The 7452-nt window shown below is 37.6% G+C and overlaps 1 long non-coding RNA gene across 1 annotated transcript; it reads right to left on the reverse strand.

The window, feature by feature from the left end:
* Nucleotides 1-498: 498 nt before the first annotated feature.
* Nucleotides 499-4227, reverse strand: LOC116570327. The gene is made up of 2 exons (XR_004277392.1): nucleotides 4046-4227; nucleotides 499-709 (listed from the first exon to the last, which is right to left on the reverse strand). It is a non-coding gene; the product is annotated as an uncharacterized LOC116570327 (long non-coding RNA).
* Between the last annotated feature and the right edge of the window lie 3225 nt (nucleotides 4228-7452).

The following is a 7452-nucleotide window of genomic DNA, read 5'->3' on the forward strand; positions in this document are numbered from 1 at the left end:
AATTTACTTACACACACATGATATGCACAAAATAATTGGTCTGATCTAAGGGAGTAATTGAAAGATTCTTAGTCATGGGAGAAACATGGGTTTCGACTTCTCTAAAGCAGATAGTCGACTTGAATCTGCTCATATACATTTGTGTTAGCATGACCACAGCAACGGTTGACGTTGGGGCATTAATTCAGGTTCCACTACTAAGCTGGTCATTAGCAGTTGAGATCACTGGGGAAAAGAACAAGGTGGTCCCATTTCCCATTTCACTAGATTTTCTGTAACTTCGTATTCTGATACGATCTAAGGATAAAAGAAAAGGTGCTGAAAACTCATTTATGTTGGGCTTACTGCTATGCTCCTGATGTGAATTTGGAGGTAAAGGCTAATTTTATTTATAACTTAGATGAATGCTACATTTTTTTTTCTGTTTAATTCCAATGTCCACCAAACAAAAACAGCTAACATACTTAGGCTTGGGTCTCTCTGCCTTTCTATATTTTCTTCTGTAGTTGAGAAATCTTAGAGAAGACAGAAACTCAGATTCAGTGGTGGCTTAGTATCTATTCCTGTGTGACTGAGGAAAAGTCAGTAGATGATTTGGTGAGTCATTTCTGACACTTCCGTCCACAGGATCATGCTAGAATTAGTGACTTGATGTTGCAGAAATCTGTCTTATCTTTGCATATGGAATCCTTCTTCCTCTCTTTTTATCCTAAAAAATAAGAGAGAGAGAGTATAACACTGTCACATTGGCTGTTGTAACTAATTTTATTCCAATAAATTTTCAAGAAGTTTTGGAGGAGGAAAATTAAGATGTGTGTTAAGATCAGGAGGTCAAACTCTGTTTTCTAGGCTCAAGGAAAGCAATGGAGTTATTTAAAGCCAAAGTTAGGAAATTTCAGGTTTCCTAACGCCAGTTTAACTACCACACATTTTGTACACAGATCCTTCTACAACTCTTAGTATTTTGTGCCATCACAGTGATTTTCCCTTCTGTGTCAACACACTTGGAGCAAAACCTTTCAGTGGCAAAAGAAAAAAGTAGGAACTCATTGCATAATAATATTTGTATGAGCAATAGATACTTCTTAACTCAAAAGCCCAACTGATAAGACACTCATTCATTGCTGCTAGAAATACAAAACAGCACAGCTTTTTAGGAGATAACCTGTCAGTTTCTTACAAAATTAAACAAAATCTTTTATAACCCAGCAATTGCACTCCTAGATATGTACTCAAATGACTTGGGAAATTCATGTCCACACAGAAACCTGCACAAAAATGATTCTAGCAGTTTTATTTACAAATGCCAAACACTGGAAGCAACTGAGACGTCCTTCAGTAGGTGAACAGATGAACAAACCCTTGTATGTCCACACAATGGAATTTTATTCAATGATAAAATCAGGTGTTAATCCTGGAGAAGACATGAAAAAATCTTAAATACATATTGCTAAATGACATGAGGGGTTTGAGAAGGCTCTATACTATACGATTCCGACTACATGAGTTTCTCGAAACGCAAACTGTAGAGACCGCAGAGAGTCTCATAACTGCCAGGGGTAAGGAGAAGGGGAGAGGGAATGAGTAGGTAGATTTTTAGGGCAGGGAAATTCTTTTGTGTGATACTGTAATGTTACATGCATGACATTATTATTATATGACATTATTAGCAAAATCTACAGAACTATACAGCATGGAAAGTAAGCCCTAATGTAAAAGTAGGGCATTAGTCAATAATAATGTATCAATATTGGTTCACCAGTTATAACAAATGCACCAGACAAACACAAGATATTCGTAGTAGAGGACACTGAGGGGCACCTAGGTGGCTCAGCCAGTTAAGTCTCCACCTTCAGCTCAGGTCATGATCCCGAGGCCCTGGGATCGAGCCCTGCCCTGGGCTCCCCTCTCAGCTGGGAGCTTGCTTCTCCCTCTCCGTCTGCCCCTCCCCTGGCTTGTGTGTATGCTCACTCTCTCTAATAAATAAATTTTTAAAACTTCTAAAAAAGTAAAATAATAGAGGACACGAAGGCCAGTGGTACAGGGAATAGAACTCTCTGTACTTTCCATTATTCTGTAAATCTCGAATTTCTCTAAACATGACATTATATGGATAAGAGTTTTGGAAGCATCTTGGAGAGAAAGTGACTTGAGAAGAACCTAGGAGCTGAGAATGTGGGGGAAAGTGTAGGCAACTCTTAGATATTTGCATATACTTGCATAACATGGGAAAATGGGGAGCGACAAGATCTTAATTGTGATGTAGAATTAGAAAATCGTAATGTATTTTTAATTGAAAATCTATAAAATCATTAAAGGAAGAGAATTGAAGTAACAGGGGAAACAGTATACTGAAAGAACAAGCTTCCAGAAGCTTTTGCGGAGACAGAGATCTGGTACGGAACAAGAGTTACTGCCCTTTGGGATCAGGGATATCTCTTCCACAGAGAAACTCCTCATAGTCTCCTTTTTTGATCATTTGATGGGAGAAAAAAGAGGAACACTGAGTCCTTGGATAGAACAAATGTAGTCCTGCTGAGGGGCAGGGACAGAGAAGTAGTGGCAAGAAACCTCACCTATGTTCAAAGGGAAGACAATACAAAGACACAGGGAGAGGACAGCCATCTACAAAGAAAGAGCATTTTGGAACAAGTCCATGCCTCACGGCCCTCAGAAAAAACCAACCCTGCCAATACCTTGATCTTCGAACTTCTAGCCTCCAAAACTGTGAGAAATTAAATTTCTGTTAAGTCTATAAATTTCTATTACAGACTCACTTAACCAAGTACCTGCTTGATTAAATGCCCTTGTATAGACTTAAAGCCCCACTAGCATATGACTAATAATTTTTTTCCTTGTAGAAAATTCAGTGAATTAGCAAATTGTGAGTGTTCGGTATTGTTTTTTGTAATTCCTGCTAAATCTATGAGCCCAGTGTCCAGAGATAAATTATACATATATTATAATGGAGATAAAATGTAATGTTTAATGGATTTCTGTGAGAAATTTCTCTTTCTTTGGAAAATATTGCTACTTGCCTCTTACTTAATCCTTTCCAGTGACCCTCCCTCCTTGATGTAGCAGAGTTGAGACTAGAGAGTCCTGTGGTCTTAAGGAAGACAACGGATGGGTCAGAATGCCTCCCTCATGACGCCATTGCCTTGTCATGCCTATAGAATTATAGCTAAATATCAACAAATCCTTTAGTGTGCATCCCCAAGAATGTGAGGTCCAGAAACAACTTACAGTTGAAAAGAAATTTATCTCACTGATGAAAAGTGAAGATAAATTTTGTTTGTAGTCTTTTAGATAAAAAAAATAGCTGGACAGTAAGATAAACTTTTGACTGATCTTTATCTCCTGGTGTCTTGAAGTATTGATATTATAAAAATTAAAAATATTTTGTCTACAGTAAATGGCTATCTCTAATTTTGACAAAGTTCTAAACAACCTCTTTCACTTCCTTATTGCAAGACAGATGTAACTTAGTTTAATGGTAACAGATAATGCTTGGATTTTACAACAACACACCACCTTTTTTCTCCATGCATAATGATGGCATGGAATTTAAGACCAATTATCATTATGGAATGATTTGAGATGTCTTGCAATGCCATAATTGTAAAAAAGAAAAATAAAAAAACTATGGGAAGTGACTTCTGTGTAGCTAGCTAGTATATAAAAACCATCTTTGAATTTTTTTTAGATATTTTATATTTTTTATACATCCATGCAAATATGGAAGATCATGAAACTGTCATAAAATAAGCATCAAAATATAAGCTAAAAGGGGGGGGGGAACGCTGCACACATTTTATAACCAAGATCATCTTTAAGCTCAAAGCCAAACATGCAAATTCTAACATTTTCCCTAAATCTGCTACATAACCAGGAGTCTTTTGGAAAGACTAAAAATAAGCAAAATGTGAAAAAAAAAACAATTCTAAATTCCTCATGTGATAGCCAGATTCAGAAGAACCCCAAGAAATTTAAATGCAGCTAATGAGTGTACAGTGCACAATCCAAGAGAATTAAAGATCCTTACCCTTCCGATGAAGGGCACCAATGTAGTTCTTCTTCCTCTCTGAAACTATATCCCTGTTGCCTGGTTAAGGTCTTGCATTTTTAAGAGGCTGTGGCAGGTGCTTGCAATATGCACATTGAGGTTTAATTTCCATCTGGGTGAACAAGAAGTCAGCTGCCTGGGGCTGAAGCATATTTGCTATGAACACAGGTAAATTTGTTTAAAGTACTCTAAGTGTCAAGAGAATAAGGGCTTAGTTGGGTGAAGAGAGAGCACAAAAAAACTCACCAGGATTAGAAATGATGGGTTAGGCAAATACTCTTTACAGCACTTGATATTTGCAATATGGAAATGAAATGAAGATCAGAAAAACTGCCTCATGGACTTCTTAAAATTTAGTATCTCCTCAACTTCCTTTACACCAAAACATCTAAGTTACATGTAGCTTGAGTGTACTGAGTTTCATATCACCATGAGATTTTTTTTTTTTTAACTCTATAGATGGGGTTTTGTGAAAACAAGTACTGCTTTGAAGGGAGCTGTTGTGTGGTGAATGTCACTACCCTAAGAGAGACTTTCTTAGAAAATGAGTGAGGAGTCCATTTTGTGAACAAACCTGTTTTGCTGAAGGAGTTACCAAAGTTCAGCATGTGTAACTGCGGTTTGATGAGTCACGACTTTAAAATTTTCCCCAAAGTGTTGAAGAAGGGGAGGGAGATTTGTCAGGGGAGAACATAGTCCTGTCAGAAGGTAAGTAATATCAAGATAATATCATTCCTTTGCTTGGAATAACTGTATTTTTCACTAATAGGTAGTTCAGTGGTAATGTGGCAGAAGCTTAAAACAGAAACCTGAACTCTTAAAAAAAAAATTTTTTTTTTTTTTCAAATGACTCATGTCTCTTCAAGGAGAAGTGGTAGAAAAGTCACACTTTTCCCCTTGGGAGGGCACTCAAAACAGCTTAAAGCACTTATGTCTTAAAGAAACCAAAGTGCTTCATGAAGTACAGTAAAGTTATCTCAGCTATCTGAACACATTGTGTTTTATTTCTGCTGGCTTCATAGAGACTTAGAAAAGACATTAAGACTGATGTGGGGGGCTAGTCATTCTCTGACTTGGAGCTTCTCTCTGTTGGAATCTTAGTCAGATTTTCAGACCCAACTTAACAGCCAGTCCTCTACAGCGTAACTTTAAGTCTCTGTAGAAAGGAGTGGTGGCTTCTCTGGAAAGCGAACAGTACGTTGGCTGGATCTTGAATACAGAATCATTTCATTTGAATTTTTAGTATGCCTGTTTTTAATATCATCTCTCTCCTCTCCTAGACTAAGTTTCTTCAAGATGAATTCTGACTCATACCATAATTGTCCAGAGGGCTTTGCGCATTTTAGGAGTACACAGACAAAATTTAAAACATATACTCAGTTATTTGGCAAAATGATTCAAATCTATCCAGTCACAGGTTAGGTCTCAAAAAAAAAAGTTAGCAATCACATGTATTAGCTGCTCTTTCAGGCACGGGGAATTTGGTTAAAAACACCACCAAAATTTACCACCCTCACAGGACTTAAAGCTAAACACACAAGTTGTCCTATGTTAGAGAATCTGTCCTGGGAAGGGCACTTACTGTTCTTTGCTGTGTGGAATTTCTGAATAGTCTACTCACAAATAGTGCAGATTTTGACATTGTACTTTGACCTCATAAGGTGATTTCAGTCAGCAGATTATACTCTTTTAAGCATAGCCAATATCTTCCATAGACGAACAAGGAAAAAAAAAAAAAAAAACGAGAAGTTTGATAACCTAAGGCAATAATAGTTAACCTACGAAGGCATCAAAATTCAATTCTCTGCCCCTTGTGGCTCAGTCAGTTAAGCATCGTGTCCCTTCAGCTCAAGTCGTGATCCCAGAGCCCTTGGTTCAAGAACCACATTGGGCTCCCTTCTCGGTAGGGAGTCTGCTTCTCCCTCTCCGTCTGTCCCTTCCCCTGCTCACTTGCTCTCAATCAAAAATCTTTAAGGAGGAGCAATTACAAGAGAAGGGATCGGAAGACAAATCAACAAAAGCCAGCTGTAGCAGTTCTTCATAGCAGAGGGGCAAGAGGCCAGACTGTTCCAATCCCATGTAAAGGGCCAGAGAGATAGGAATAAGGAATTACCAATACGTATTGAGCTCTTGCAGTAATGGCACGTAGGCTTTAGTAGGGAGGAGGGTTCAAGACACAGAGGGAAGATCTTAGCAAGGTAAGCACTGTGGGATCCTTAGCAACCCACAAGGGAAAATAGCATTAGGAACAAGGGACACTTTTCAGCTAGCTTGTATCATTTTACTATTTAATGAACCTCTCCTTAAATATGAATAACAATTCTTAATATATAATAACCTCACCTTAATATAACTAATATTGTCAATTTGTGTTTTGGGATTAGTTAGGATTGCTAGCTTAGAAGCTGAACCCCTGGCAAGGTTAGTCAGAAAGAGGAATGTGTACGAGAAAGATACTAGGGGGTCTTGGCAACTCATTCATAGATCTGGCCCTCAGACTCTCAGAAGTAGGAATTAGGATGCAATTAGAAGTTTCTTTCTTTCTCTTATATCTGTATTAATCAGAGTAGCTCTTCTCCTAATAGAAGGAAACTTGACAGCCAACGCTCTTGTCGTTCACACTTCTGAATGCCAGAGAAGCATTGTTTCTTCTCCTGTTTAGGAAGGAAAATCCTGGAAAAGTGTTCTGATTGGCGTAACTTGGATGAGTAGCCTATATGTAAATTGCCCGCTGTGGACAGAGAGCTGATGTACTGTGACTGGAAAGCCCTGCTAGCGCTTGTTGGTTGGTTTTATCCAAAAGAAGATACAGCTGTTCTTAACATGAGGAGGAACGCTTCTTAGACAAAATAACAAATGTCCACAACGTTCTTTCAGCATTGGAACCCACCGTCTCGTCCTCAGTACTTCTTTTATTGTGTGGAAAGGCTTAAAATCTGTAAGCTTCAGTCCAAACTTAATTGCCTTTATTTTCCCCTTAGTATAGCTGAGAAAAAGTCTTCTGAAGTCTCTATAGTGATTTGTGGATAATTGGGAATTTTAAAATAAGTAAACTTTTTCTACATTGCTCCCATCAGAGCACAGAACAAATTCTTCCTCTGGTACTGACTTAATATGAAAAAAAAAAAATAAATCAAATCCCACTTACAGTATAAATATCATCTCATTATTATTTGAGCATCCAGGTTAATTGGTTTAATGTGTATGCATTTGATATTTTTGCAAAAGTGGTTCTGTACCCAGTTGTCACGAACAGCTATAATATGACAAAATTTGAAAACTTATATAATGAAGGCCTTTTTTTTTTTTCTTTTTACAATTGTCATAGAATCTCACTCCTTTATTTTTTGGCTTAGTGAAATATTGTGAAGATGGAGCAAATATGG

Source organism: Mustela erminea, chromosome 12 (genome assembly GCF_009829155.1).
Source record: "Mustela erminea isolate mMusErm1 chromosome 12, mMusErm1.Pri, whole genome shotgun sequence".
NCBI lineage: Eukaryota > Metazoa > Chordata > Mammalia > Carnivora > Mustelidae > Mustela > Mustela erminea.